This window comes from Lucilia cuprina, chromosome 4 (genome assembly GCF_022045245.1).
Source record: "Lucilia cuprina isolate Lc7/37 chromosome 4, ASM2204524v1, whole genome shotgun sequence".
NCBI lineage: Eukaryota > Metazoa > Arthropoda > Insecta > Diptera > Calliphoridae > Lucilia > Lucilia cuprina.
In genome coordinates this window covers 6,465,128-6,479,299 of record NC_060952.1, presented here as the reverse complement: position 1 = coordinate 6,479,299, position 14,172 = coordinate 6,465,128, and the positions used below count along the sequence as shown (strand labels likewise).

General features: G+C 27.2%; 1 protein-coding gene across 9 annotated transcripts in view; it reads right to left on the bottom strand.

Annotated features, from left to right (window-relative positions):
- LOC111675663 (rho GTPase-activating protein 100F) overlaps positions 1–13,886 on the bottom strand; it is a 51,119-nt gene extending 37,233 nt beyond the window's left edge. For 6 of the 9 annotated variants that reach the window (XM_046948162.1, XM_046948160.1, XM_046948161.1 and 3 more), the window contains exon 1: positions 8,318–9,449. The gene's annotated coding sequence lies outside the window, so the exon portion shown is untranslated. Of the gene's footprint in view, positions 1–8,317; positions 9,458–13,408 lie in introns of those variants that run through there. The other 3 variants (XM_046948156.1, XM_046948158.1, XM_046948157.1) reach the window with 3 other exon arrangements.
- Between the last annotated feature and the right edge of the window lie 286 nt (positions 13,887–14,172).

Below are 14,172 nucleotides of genomic sequence, written 5' to 3'. Positions count from 1 at the left end.
TTGTTTAAATAAATGCACTTTTTTGCAAAATTAAATTTTATTAATTTTTAGCAATCTTTATTTTAAAACAAATTTTCACCAAAATATTAAGCAATTGTATAACCTGGTATATATAACTAAAGACAAACGCGTTTTAAAGGAATTCAAATACATTGTATATACCAATAATATTCTTTAATCATAAGGTTTACCCAGCATCCAAAAAGCAAACTTAAGCATTTTTCTGTAAATTTTTCTCTTAAATTTTAAACACAAAAATTATTGTAACTCTAATAAAACATCTTTCGTCGGCATTTCTCTGTCGTATCATTGCGAATTTTGTCCTTTTATTATCCTGCATCAAAGTTACAAATTTGTTCTATTGCCAAATACATTTTAACATTTATTGTAAAAATGACACACATACGACAACAACTATAATCATACAAATGTGTGAATATAAATATTACAGATATAAGAATAAGAAATGCATGATGACACAATCCTTATAATATCCATATGGTTAGACTTTGTGACAAACAACAACAATAACAGTTTCTTGTAACATAAAGGACTAACATTCATTATTATCCTAGGCGCCATTAACCCTTGCCAACAAATGGATTTCAACTCAACTCAGGCGTAATGGAAAATATTATATTTATGTCTGATGTACAAATACGATTTGCTATGATAGTGTATAATATTGTAAATTATGGTCGTTGTACAAGTATGAAAATTGATAAAACTGTGTAGAACTTCTATACCCAATAATTATGGTTTACACCAAAAAAATTATACTTATACTAGTTAAGAGGAAAACCCCCAAAAAAATATACATATGTACATAGTTTTATTTGGCTTTATTTGTGTGAATTTCTGTGATTTATGATGCTCTATGGTGACGGTTTTTTCTTTCTTCAAAAAACATATACATGCGTACGTATGTATGCAAGTACATATGTATGTCTGCACTTTAAATTGCAACATGTGAATTTAATATTGAATTAGAATTACCTGTTTGTGCAGTAGTTAAATATTCATAGAAAAGTGCCAAATTTAATTTTAGTTTTCTAAATTTAGTTCGTTGACTGTTGTACAGTGGAGAACATTGACACTTCTAGATGAAATAGAATATATAATTTATAACTAACTAACTAACTAACTAACTAACTAACTAACTAACTAACTAACTAACTAACTAACTAACAACTAACAACTAACAACTAACAACTAACTAACCAACTAACTAACTAACTTACTAACTAACTAACTAACTAACTAACTAACTAACTAACTACCTAACTAACTAACTAATTAACTAACTAACTAACTAACTAACTAACTAACTAACTAACTAACTAACTAAAATAGTGACTTTATCGGAATGAATTTTCGTCCTCAGATATAATCAGTGCATATGATGAAATTCGTCATACATAGGAAACTGTGCGATAGGTTTATTTATATTTCTTACGCAGACGAACGACGAATTAATTGGGGAAAATTGTTTTAAGACCAATTCCGGTAGCCCGAACTTTTTGAAATTTGGCGGTTGTGAGCACAGCTAATGACAATACAATATTATGTTTAAATATTCGAAATTATAATCGAAAATTCGAAGTTATGTTCGAAACATTTTTTATGCTCTTAAAATAATCTGAAAATAAAATTTTCGACGATTAGAACTAAAGTTTGAAAAATTTTTAAAGCCATTTTTAAAACCAGTTCTGGCGGCCCAAATTATCTGAAATTTGGCAGTCTAAAGTACACTTGATGGCACTACAATGCTATGTTGGAATATTAAAATTATGTTTGAAAATTCGAAGTAATGTTCGAAAAAATTTTGAAGCTATTATAATAATCTCAAAATTAGGGATATTCACAAAGAAATATAATTTTAGTTCTTTTCGGGTCAAATTTAAATATACTTTTTCCAATTTCGAACAAACAAATTTTGAAACGAATTCGCAGTACGAATAATTTGATTGTGTTCCATTCGACGAATTTACACAACGAATTGTTGTCGACTAGTTCGTCGTGCTATACGAAATTCGTCGTTCGTCTCAATTGTGCGTATACTATTAATTAAATTTTACTTACTTTCCAATGGAAGTTTTTGCTGGGTAAATAATTTGAGGACCGATCAAAGTAACCTCATTCTAAGAAAAATATTCGCCACTGACAAGCTTATTTTGGTACTTTAGACATATTCACTACTTAATTTCTGATTAAACAGTTCTTAATATGTTCAATCGTGATAAATTTCCGATTTTTTAAGAGGTACCACTTCAGGTTTAATAAATGTTAATGAATAAGTTTGGCATCCAGTACATGTGATAAAAAAACCAAAAATTTTGCGAAGGTATTAACACGACCAAAAAAATTAAAAACACAAAGTCTAGACTTTTCTTTCACGAAAAGTATTTTGATTTGATCAATAGCGGAAGCGCAAGCGACATCTATCAGAAAACATTACAATTCGTGTCCTGTGGCTATGTTTTATTTTCCCTGTTTTAGTTTGAACAACATTATACAATTTGTCTACATTACGTATCTACTTTAAAGATTGCCTTGTTTACTTAATTAAAAAATTACAAATTCCATATTCGTATTTTTAAAAAAACCCAAAATTTTCCATTAATTTCCGCTTAAATATTTCGAAATTATAAAAAAAACCTTTCAGGATATAACAAACGCCAAACATATTTTTAATTATTCCAAACAACAACAAAAAAACACTTTGCATACTTTCGGGCAAAAATCACTTAGTTTTTTTTTTTGCCATACACTAAAACATTCAGCACATTAACATTAAATGTTGTGAGTATTTTTTAAACTGCGTACAATCTGCTGATGGCCAGTGTCGAAACATTAACTAATGCGTGAAGGCAGGAATTTCACTATATAAGTTGCTTTAATGTACAAATATTGAGGCTGGGCGACAAGAGTAATGCTTACAAAAAAACTCTTTTATGATTTTAATCTTTAAAAAAAATTTATAACATAGCAGGAAAAGTATTAAAGTTGTCTTCCGGCGGCATATGGAATGCATTGATGTGTTTAAGGGTAAAAAAAATAATAATATTTTAAACGTTCAGACACTGTGTCAAGTGTGTATTTGCGAGCTTGAGTTTATGTCCTGTAAATGAAGTTTACAACAAAGTATGCGTGAGCGTGTCACACATAATGGAATTTTCAGAAAAAAAATAATTATAAATACTTTGGGGGTTGACAGACAAAAACATTCACACAAACATACATATGTACATATAGAAATGCATATGCTAAGCCCTGTTGTTCTGGAAACTAGGTTCGCAATATTATCTATCATTATTTTTATAGGCAAATAATAGATAATTTAGCTATTGGATTTAACTGAGATAAAGGTGTCGAAGTAACCCAGTGAACCATTTACGATTAAAAAATCATCAAATCAAATAATGACTGCAGGACAAAAATTTTAAGAAAAAAAGTCAAAAACTTTAAAATAGTCGAAAGAAGTTAAAAATCGAAAAATGTTGGAAAAAGTCGAAAATAGTTGAAAAGTCGGAAAAAATAGTCGAAAATTCAAAAAAAAAAAAAAAACGTCGGAAAAAGTCGAAAATAGTCGAAAATTCAAAAAATGTCGGAAAAAGTCGAATATAGTCGAAAATTCAAAAATACTCAAAAAGTTGGAAAAAAAGTAGGAAAAAGTCAAAGAAAACGAAAAGTCGGCTTTTTATAAAATACTGAATGTCGAAAAGTCCAAAAGTCGACTTTTAATTAAATGAAAAAAGTCGAAAAATAGAAAAATGGAATTTTCATAAAATGCAAAAAGTGGAAAAGTCAACTTTTAACTAAATACAAAAAATCGAAAAGTCGACTTTTCGTTTACTACCCTGTAAACATTATTGGAGTACATGATCTGTATATTGTTTATTTTTTGAAGACATTATCATGTTGCGGACCACGTAATCCCATAATTTAAACAAGGAACTAGTTTTCGAATTATTCCGGAACATCACAATGTATTTAGATTAGCTTTGTCACAGTCCTTTGAGGAATGCTCTTTAAACGCGTGTGTAGAGTTTTGCGGGGATGGTCCAGAAATATTGAAATGTATATGAATATGATAAAACCTATAAAAAATTCGTAGAAATACTAGCTTAAAGAGACGTATTGATTGCTTATAACTTGCTGCAGGGTTCAAATAAATGTCCAATTTCTTATATATATGTGTGTGTGTGTGTGTGTTTGTCAGTCATTCATATTGATGATAAGAATTGGGTGGTTGTTTTTATTGTTGATGAAGTTAAACGCGCCAATGTGTGTTAAAACACATCAATATTGAAAAATAATAATTTTTTTTTCATTTCTAGAGGGTGAAATATATTTATTAAAAAAAGAAACAAAATCAATAAAACTCAATAGTATTACAAATTTATCTCTTTTTATCTATTTAAAAACCTCAAAAGAAAATGTTTATTTGAAAACAAAAAGAAGATAAAAATAAAGCTTAACGTATTGAAAAGAAAAACATGAAATAAAATTCCGTTTTATGTCCTGCCGTCATTGTAAAATAAATATCCTTTAATTTAACGATTTATCATTGATAATTTTATGCTTTATCTGAAATTATTTATTTTCAAATAAAAAACTCATCTTTAAGCAATTTCTTATACATAAATATTTTTATAACCAACCAAAACCATTTGCTAAATAATTCAGCTTTTGTCATAAAATGCATCTGATGCAAAATGAAAATATTTGGGTTAAATTTATTATAATTTTTTTTTATTTCACTCTTTTATTTCTTTTTTATATATTTTTAGTACTTTATACATTTTCAGCGTAGTCATACATACTTAAATTCATTTCATAAGTCTACATGGGTTTTCAATACTAAAACTGTCACGAAATTCTAATATAAATAAATTTATGATGTCACAACTTTGGATCATTTGCGTGCGTACACGTCATAATGTTTTATTTAAAACACAAAGCAAAAAATTATAGTAAAACAAAATTGAAAGTTACACTAAAAAGGGAGGTAATTCCTGTTAAACTATCATTTTTACAAGTTGTATATTTTACTTTGGGTTAGGTTACTTCCCTTTGCAATGCGTTAATTTCCTATCTTAATGAAAATTGCACTTTTGCTCACACCATTTAAGTATTTATAGTTTTTATGTAAGTTTTGTAGTTTTTGTATAACCCAGCCGTTTTTAAGGATTGGATTTTGAATAATATTCAAAACATGTTTTTTTTGCTAAATTATTTAAAACCTTTTAATGGTTTTTGAGATATCACCATTATTATACTAATAAGTGTGTTGTGTTCAGTTATATATAGTTTATTTTGAGCAAAAATTCGTCATAATTTTTCATATACTGCATTTAATGCCTTTTTTATACCCTACACTATTATGTGTGGAGCAGAGATACAAGCCGATGCAAAATGATCGGCGGCGGCGGCTTATTATATAAAATATCGGCGGCGGCTAAATTGTCGGCTCAATTTAACCTTTTCTTCAGAAATTGACCTTATAAGCGTTTATTATAATGAAAAATCTTTGTATAAAAACATGTCTCTATATAAGTTTTTTCTACAGAAAAATGAACATTTATAGTAGTTCTCACAATTAAAATATTAGCACAATATTGTGTGGCAACACTTTTCGATTTGCAATAATAATTTAAAATAGTGGCAACTAAAAATTGTTGAATTTATTTTCAGAAATACATGTGTGATTCCAATTTTTATCAGCGGCTACCGGCCGGCTTAGTTTTTGAGCCGAAAGAAGATGGCGGCGGCGCGGCTTGAAAAATATTACCGCCGGCCAGCTGCCGCCGATTTGTTTCAGCTTGTATCTCTAGTGTGGAGGTTATTATTTGTGATATAGTTTTTAACGCTCTAAAATATTGCTATATTTGAATCAAAATCAATCTCTGAGTACGTTATGGAATGTCCTTCTGTCCATGTAAACCTTGTGTAAAAGCTTCTTGTTTTCATAATTGAATAAAATTTGTCATACATTCTTCTTTTGGTGCAAGGACGAAAATTGAAAATATTTGAAGTCGGTCAATTATTTTCATACAACCGTACTGCCCGAATAAGGCCTCTGAGCTTATAATAATATTTACTATTCAAGGATCGCTACAAAAAAACAGCACAGCATGTAAATCTAAATAATAACTGTTGATTTTCGTAATTATCTGAACTCATTTAACACTCATTTGGAGGTCGTCACAATGAAAAATGTTATGCAATCTTTCAAAAAAAATACTTTTTTTTTAATATTTCGGATATAAGGTAAAAAAACAACTTAAATCTTCCTCACTGATGTATTGTCGGCCATACTCCCCAAACTACCGAGAAGTGTAAAAGTTTTTATAACCACAATTGCTGTTAAATTTTTTCGCATTTCCTTGTTTATTATTTGGACCGTAAGTTTATAGTTTTTGTTTACTTTTTTTTACCGGTAACTTAATCTTATTATGAACGCTAGTTTTAAATTGAAAATGTTTATTCAGTCAGTTTTTAAGAAACACCTAAGAAAATTGCTTTGGCAAAATGACATGAGCTTATTTTAATGCGTGTCTTTTACATTAAGAATTTGAAAATCAAGACGAAAAAAGTGAGTTTTGTAAAACATACATATGTTTCGAGAAACATACATATGTTTCGGTAAACATACATATGTACTTCAGAAAATATACTTCAGACATACAGACGGGTATAGCAAAATTTACTTAGCTTATTGTGAAATTTACAAAGTGTAGTAACACAATTACTTAACTCATTATCAATATATCCGATCAGATCTTTTATAGGAACAATCCATACAAAATCAAATTTAACAATTTACTTTTTTCACTTTCATAATCACTTACTTTTCCATGACTACCACTTACCGGCTGCATTACTTTAAAGTACTGACTTTTTTAATCGAATATAGAAGCAGAGTACACTTAGAAAGGAGACTGCATCACTACAACAATACAAAAACAAGTAAGTAGTTATAGTCGGGCGAGGCCGACCATATAATACCCTACACCTGTATACGAATAAAATGTGTTTTAGTTTTCATAATAAAGCATTTAAGTTGAGTTGTACCATTTATTGTTAAATAAAACTGTGGATATTTAAGTAAAATTTTGATGGGGTCTTTTTAGAGGGGCTAGGGTGAAATGAGGCCCTATAATAACAAAGTTCATCAGGGTCATCAAGACTAAGTAGTATAGAAGTTGGTTATGCAGCTTTTTGTCGAGATACGAGTATATTAAACATAATTATGAACTTAAAAGCCCTTTTTGTTGGGTTCAGTTCTATGGGGCCTAGGTGAAATAATGGACCGATGTTAACTATTTTCAATAGGCTTCGTCACAGTACCATAAAAGATCATGTGCCAAATTTCATTAAATTATCTCCAAAAATGCGAAATGAGTTCAATTACAATGTTTACAAGCCCTATTCGGGGGTACAGTTGTATGGAGTGCCTACTTGCAAGCGAGTGTAGAAGTACTTGCCTCTAATGTAATCGCCGTGTTTAAATGCTAATGAAGAAGTAGTGCAAAGAAGTTTTATTAGAATTCTAACTTAATCATTTTCAATTTAAGTTTTTTTCTGGGATTATGTTAACTTTTACATATTTAAGAAAATTTAAAAAATCCTAAAATTTTATAACATTATCGATGCTAACGCAAAATTTTTAACAATTTGATTTTATGTGGAACCGCAATTTGACATTGGTTTGGATTAAACTAGCTGGCCGGATTTCATATACAATATTTTACATTTCGAGTTGTAGAATTAAATAAGTTATGTATTTATATTTCGGACTTATTAAATCGTGTTTAAAAATTTCTATTCTGTTAAATGTCTAATAAATTTTTAGAATATATATATACATATATATGGATTTTTAAGAAATCCATGAACCTTAATTTTATTTGGACCGTCGTTTTCTAAACTAACTGGTAGACAATTTTTGGGTAGTTTTAACGTTTAAGCTTAACTAATTACAATTACTTGTAATTGCAATTTGAGATTTAACAATTACTCTTACTTACTACTAATAAATAATTCAAATTCTGTAATTGAACAATATATAGTAACAATTAATTGTAACTGTGATTTGTTTTCTAAATAATTACATTCAATTGAAAGTAATTATAATTAACAAATCTTCAATTACAAATAATTGCAATTGGTTATTGCCAAATAACACATTAAAATTGTAAATTGTAATTACCCCCTGGCGTGATGCCCCTTATTTTTTTATCATGATAGATATAAACGGAAAAATAAGTTCTAGTAAATTGCAAATATAAAATAAACCTAATATTTCACTTACTTGATGTGGCCAATTCGAAAAGTTTTCAATTTGAAAATGGATTCCTTAAACTAAGCTCGTGTTGTACGAATTTGATGTGAAATGATTTTTTTCTCTTTTCCTTTGTTGTCCTTGTTGATAGTTTGATTTGATGAATCTGATGATGTTGAGATGTGATGATGTATTCCACTTTTTTTCGACAGAATGTCCTGTTTAATTTACACACACAAACATATAGAAACTCTAATACACAACTTTTTTCTGTGTTTCTTCTTTTACAATACTTTTTCTTCTTCTTTTAATGTTTTCTTAGATTTGTTACAGATTTGATGAAAATTTTTCTTTTTGAGATATGAATTATGTAAAAGTAAATTTATATGCTTTATAGGAATTTATAATAATAATTAAGCGATTTTAGTTGTTAAATAATTTTTACGTTTTTTCTATATATTTTGTTAATAATTTATAAAAATGAGCCTCGTTGTAGTAATTCGGTGGTCAATAAACTCATTGCTTTTAATTCATTTAAAATTTTCACTATTTTTCTTGTGTTTTTGACGTTTTTCATGTGAATAGTTAAGAAACCAAATTTCGTTTTTATATTAGTTATCTATTTTCAATATATTTCCGATTTTTTGTTTAAAGTAACACTTGTTTTTAATAATTTATAATTTTATTTAATTTTTTGTTTTAGAACTTTTTATTTTCTGCCCTTTTAGTTTTAGTTGTTGTTTTTAGTGTGATACTCCATCGAATCGATTTTTTTACAACTTATTTTTTGTGTAAATCATTTCTATGTTTTTTCTTCTTTTTTATTTTTCTCGTTTTGGGTTTTTCTGCTTTTCACTTACATTTTGTTATTGTTTCTATTTTTTCTGTCATTTTCATTTTACACACACTGCAGGAGACTCTAAAATAGAAAAAAACACACACTTTTCTAATTTTCTTGCTGTTCCGATTTTTTATTTTTTTCTTATTTATTTATTTTTTTTTGGAGAATAAACCACATATACAAACGACCTCAACGACGAGTAGCTATGGAATGCGTTCGAGTGTCAATTGAGAGCTTTTTTCGTTTGCAGAGTTCCATGTATTTTTATAAAGTTTGTTGTATTTAAATCTATTGTTTTAGTAAAACTGTTTTATTTCTTATAGATTTTTCCTTTTACATCAAATATTAATGGTGGCGAATATGTGGAAATAGTAAAAATAACAAAAAAAGGGAATCATTGAGAGCGAAAAGTTGAGAGAAAAACATTTAAAGGAACAATAACGGTATTGTGGTTGTATAGAGAGAAAACAAATGAGAGCATAACTCGCTAATGAAGGTTGGCAATACTTTTTTTTTGTTGTTTTTCAGTTTTCTCTTGTGTTTTCTTTCAACCTAGTAAAACTATAAAATTTCCGTTAGATAAATAAGCCGACAGCTGTATTATTCGTTTGTACCGTTATTTTCTATATTCTACAGCAACTTTCAAAGGAGTAAAAGAGACAACTAGTTAAACAACAATAAATGCTAATGTTTTAATTTCGGTATAATAAAATATCCTGTTTACTTCTATATGAATGCAAACTGCAATCACTATAAGAAATACAAAAAAATATATATATATTTGAGAGTTAAGTAGAAAATAAGAGAGAGAGGAAGAGTGGGAGTGTAGAAAGTCTGGTTTTACTGTAATTTTAAGTGTCGATAATGTAGTGCAAAATTAATTGAAAATGTATATACAATTCATACATATTTGTTTAAAAAAATCAAATTGCAAATATTGCACAGTGTTACGTACAGCTGATTATTAAAAAACGCTTATTTAAAAGAATAAATTTGCTTTTCAGTTTTGTAGCAATTTTTTTTTTTTTTTTTTGTAAAAAAATACTTTTACATGAAAAGTATGTACTTTCATTAAAAAAGTACTTTTATAAATATTAGACCCTTTGTAATTAAAGTTACTTTTTCTGACAAAAGAGACTTTTTTCGACAATACTTTTTGTGAGAAAATAACTTTTTAGAAAAAATACTCATTGTGGAAAACTGATTTCTTGTAAAAAATATACTTTTTTTTTTAAATGGGTTTTTGTGAAAAAGTAAATTTTTGTGAAAAAATGGATTTTTGTAAAAAAATATTATTGGCAAAATATTGTATTTCTTTAAAAAAAATCTCTTTTAAAAAAGCACTTGTTGCAAAAAATAATAAAAAACCAGAAAAGTAACTTTTTGTGTAAATGTTTTTTTTTAGAAAAAAATAATTTTTAGAGAAAAAGTAAATTTTGACTTTTTGAGTACTTTTTACTAAAAAAGAAGTACTTTTCAAAATGTACTTTTTTTTAAATAAAAGTAACTTTTTGTACTCCAAATTTAACTTTTTACATTTTCCAAATTTAAGAAACTTTTTTTTGAAACCAAGGAGTGAAATATGAATAATAAATATTCGGAAACCTTCAAGTATGCTTTATTTAATCTGAAAGTACTTTAAAATTTTTGAACTCAAATAGACCAAATTCTCATTTAGTATACCCGAATGGTACAGGTTCCCTGAAATTGTGTTATGGATATTGGTTGATCCGGCTTCATATATCTCTGGGCCATTTATTTTCTTTTAATATTATTAAAATTAGAAATTTTTAAAAGCAAAACTGATCTACAAATTGAGTTATTTGCACTACTTTCGCTTTTTAGGAAACAGTTTTATTCCAAAAAAACATGAAATTAAGTTAAATGTGACAAAAATTTTTTTTTAAATATTGACTACACTTTCGAAATCATTAGAACTCGTTTCATAATGGATACGATAAATCAGAGCTTCGAATTAATTAATTCAATTTGAGCTTAATTCACCAAAATCTGAATTCAGAAATATAAAGTTTAATCTTCCAATCCTTTTTTTAATTCTCAGGAATTAATTCAATAGCTTAATTCAAAGACTTTCAGATTATTTTAATTCATTCATATACTGAATTCATTCATGTTTGAATTACATTCTACTTTGAATGATTCAATTTTTCTTTAATTCAAATCTACTCCAAATTGAATTACGAAATTTTGCTTAAATTCATTTTGTAGTATACTGAATGAAAAATTTTTCCTTTGCAGCCAGAGTGTTGTATCTCAAAAACTAAAATTTCAACTTATAAGGTTCATAAATTTTTATGTTTTTATCTCTATATAAAAAATTTTTTGCGTAAAAATTTTAAATAGCCTAGTTTACAGTTGATATTTGTATGTTTGTATAATAAGAATGATAATTCTGACTAATACTAATGTCAAGTTGTGGGCACAAGAAAATTTTTCTATTTTTTAGTTATAACAATATTGCTGCAAATAAAGATACATAATATTTATGTACAATATACAAACATACATTCATAGTATGTGACCATAGGTTTATGATCATAAAACATAACAAATCCGTTGAAGTTTGCTCAGAACAGAATATTGCATTTACTTTTCTGTAAGTTTTCATTATCATTCCATTGATATCCAATACATAATACATTTGAAAATTTAAATTACAAAAAAAATAAATTATAATTTATTTGACAAATATTAAAACATGTGTATATTAGGATTGTTCAAATAAATGTTTAATTTGAAAATAGTTCTTAAATAATACATACATATGTATATTAGTTGTTATATTTGGTTTCGTATAACCTTTCTTGTTAGCTTTTGCCTAGGAACCACATAATTTAGATGGATTCATCAGATGAAAATTCAAATTTAATTTTAATTTGAAATTTAAAATTTGAAATATTTATAATTCTGTTTATACGTATATGTTCAAACTTTTTTCGAATGAAAATTATATTTGGAAAATATTATTAAAATTTTCCAAAAACTTTATAATTTTTTAAAAAACTTTATAAATAATATGTTTCGAGTAAGATTTGTCATTTATGTAAATTTAAATAGGGGCTATATTTATTTTAGTTAAATTTTATCTATAATATAGGGCTTGTTTTTTGTTTAATCATTAGCTGAAATTAAAATACAAAATTGTATTTGTAAAATACAAAATAAAATTTCTAAAAACATAGCCCCCTAATGTATATAAATTTTTATTTAAAAATTTTTCTTTAATCCCCTACAAAAAGAATGAAGAAAAATCGATTAAAGCTATTTTGTAATAGATTTGAATTTGAAAAAATTTAAATCATTCAGCAAGGAATTAAGCCTTTAAAGAATGAATTATACAAGTAATGAATTCAACATTTTTAAAGTCCTAAAGAATTCAGCTTATGAATTAATTCGAATGAATGATATTATAGAATGGTGAAGTAATAAATTTTAATTTGATTTAAAAAATTGAATTAAGGCTTAACAATTTTAAACCTTTGCGATAAATGCTCTTATTCACAAATCAGTGTGATCTTTATATTATTGTAATATCAACAACTCAGCATAAAAGTAACAAATAATCAAACCCTGGTAAAAACTGTGGAACGGATATATACACAACGAGCTAGTTCTATATACCATCAGACCATTTTCATCAAATCCACTTTAAGTTTACGGCATGATTGAATAAACTATTTTTTTCTTCTTTATCCCTTTAAAACTTGTATTAATTAAAACACCATAAAAAACTCCACTATTCTTCTAAGTGCTTTTAAAAGCACTACATGGATCGGACCCTATAACCACACAACAAAACTTAAACTAAATGTATAAAAGAAACAGTAGAAGAGTAAAAAAGTTTACACTAAACATTTCAGAATTTAGAGCAACTTTACGCTTCGGGCAATTTAACGAAGCCAAACACTTGGAACGCGCTAGCGAGAGACAAAGGGAAGAGAGCGACGACGACAACGACGACATACATTTGAAATGACACGACCAAAACGATTGAAAATTCAATTCATTCTTAAATGCAGCTAAAATGCAATTTTTCACCAACAAGCAAAAATAAAACCGTAAAATGTTTACACACACACACATTCGCACAATCAAGTTAAACTTCAAATTTGATTGTTTTATTGAATTTTAAGCATCCTTTGGAGATTTTCACATCTTAAACAAAATTCTATATAAGGTTTTAATTTTTTTGTGGGATATGTGTATGCATTTTCTTTTTCTATATGTATGCATGTGTAACTGCATACAACAGTATGTACCTATAAATTTTTTCTTTTTAAAATTTTTTTCTTTCTTCACTTGGTTTTTTTTTTCATTCATATACATAAATCGATTATTAACACAAATTTTTCATACTTTTTTTCAAAACTTTTCATTACACTTAACACTTTTACATTTAGCAATTTGAATCTTTTTATTTTTAAGTTAAAATTTATATATAATAAATTAGTTTTTCTTGTTTTGTTGCAAGTGTAGAGTTAAAAATTTTCTATTTTTCAATATATAGAATGTAATGCATATATATCTTTTCCTTTTTTATATATATATTTATTGTTGTATGTATGTATATTTATGTATGTTTGTAGTAGAATAGTTATAATAAAATTTTCTTTTCCAATGTTGTAGTTGTTGTGCTACGCGCGCGTTGCATTGCAACCGCGAAGCAATCGATTCGAGGCGAAACAGTTAAATGCGAATAGAAATTTTTGCACAGCAAGCTATTAGGCGCATTCAGTATGTATGTTTTTCCTTTCAAACACATACTCAACAAATTGATAAGAGTACGTTTGTTTGTATAAATGTGTAGGTATGAATAGAAAAAGCTTTTTGTTTTCTCTCTATTGTTCTGCATTGCCCCGTTTTTACTCCACATGAATGTGTATGATTTTGTTGGTATTTAAACGTTGCACAAATTTTGCCGGTGTTTTGTTTAAATGAAAAGCTTTGTGCTATAAATCGTAAAATTTATATAATATATACTTTTTGGGAAAGCTTTTGTGGGACAGCAGCAGCAGCAGCTTTG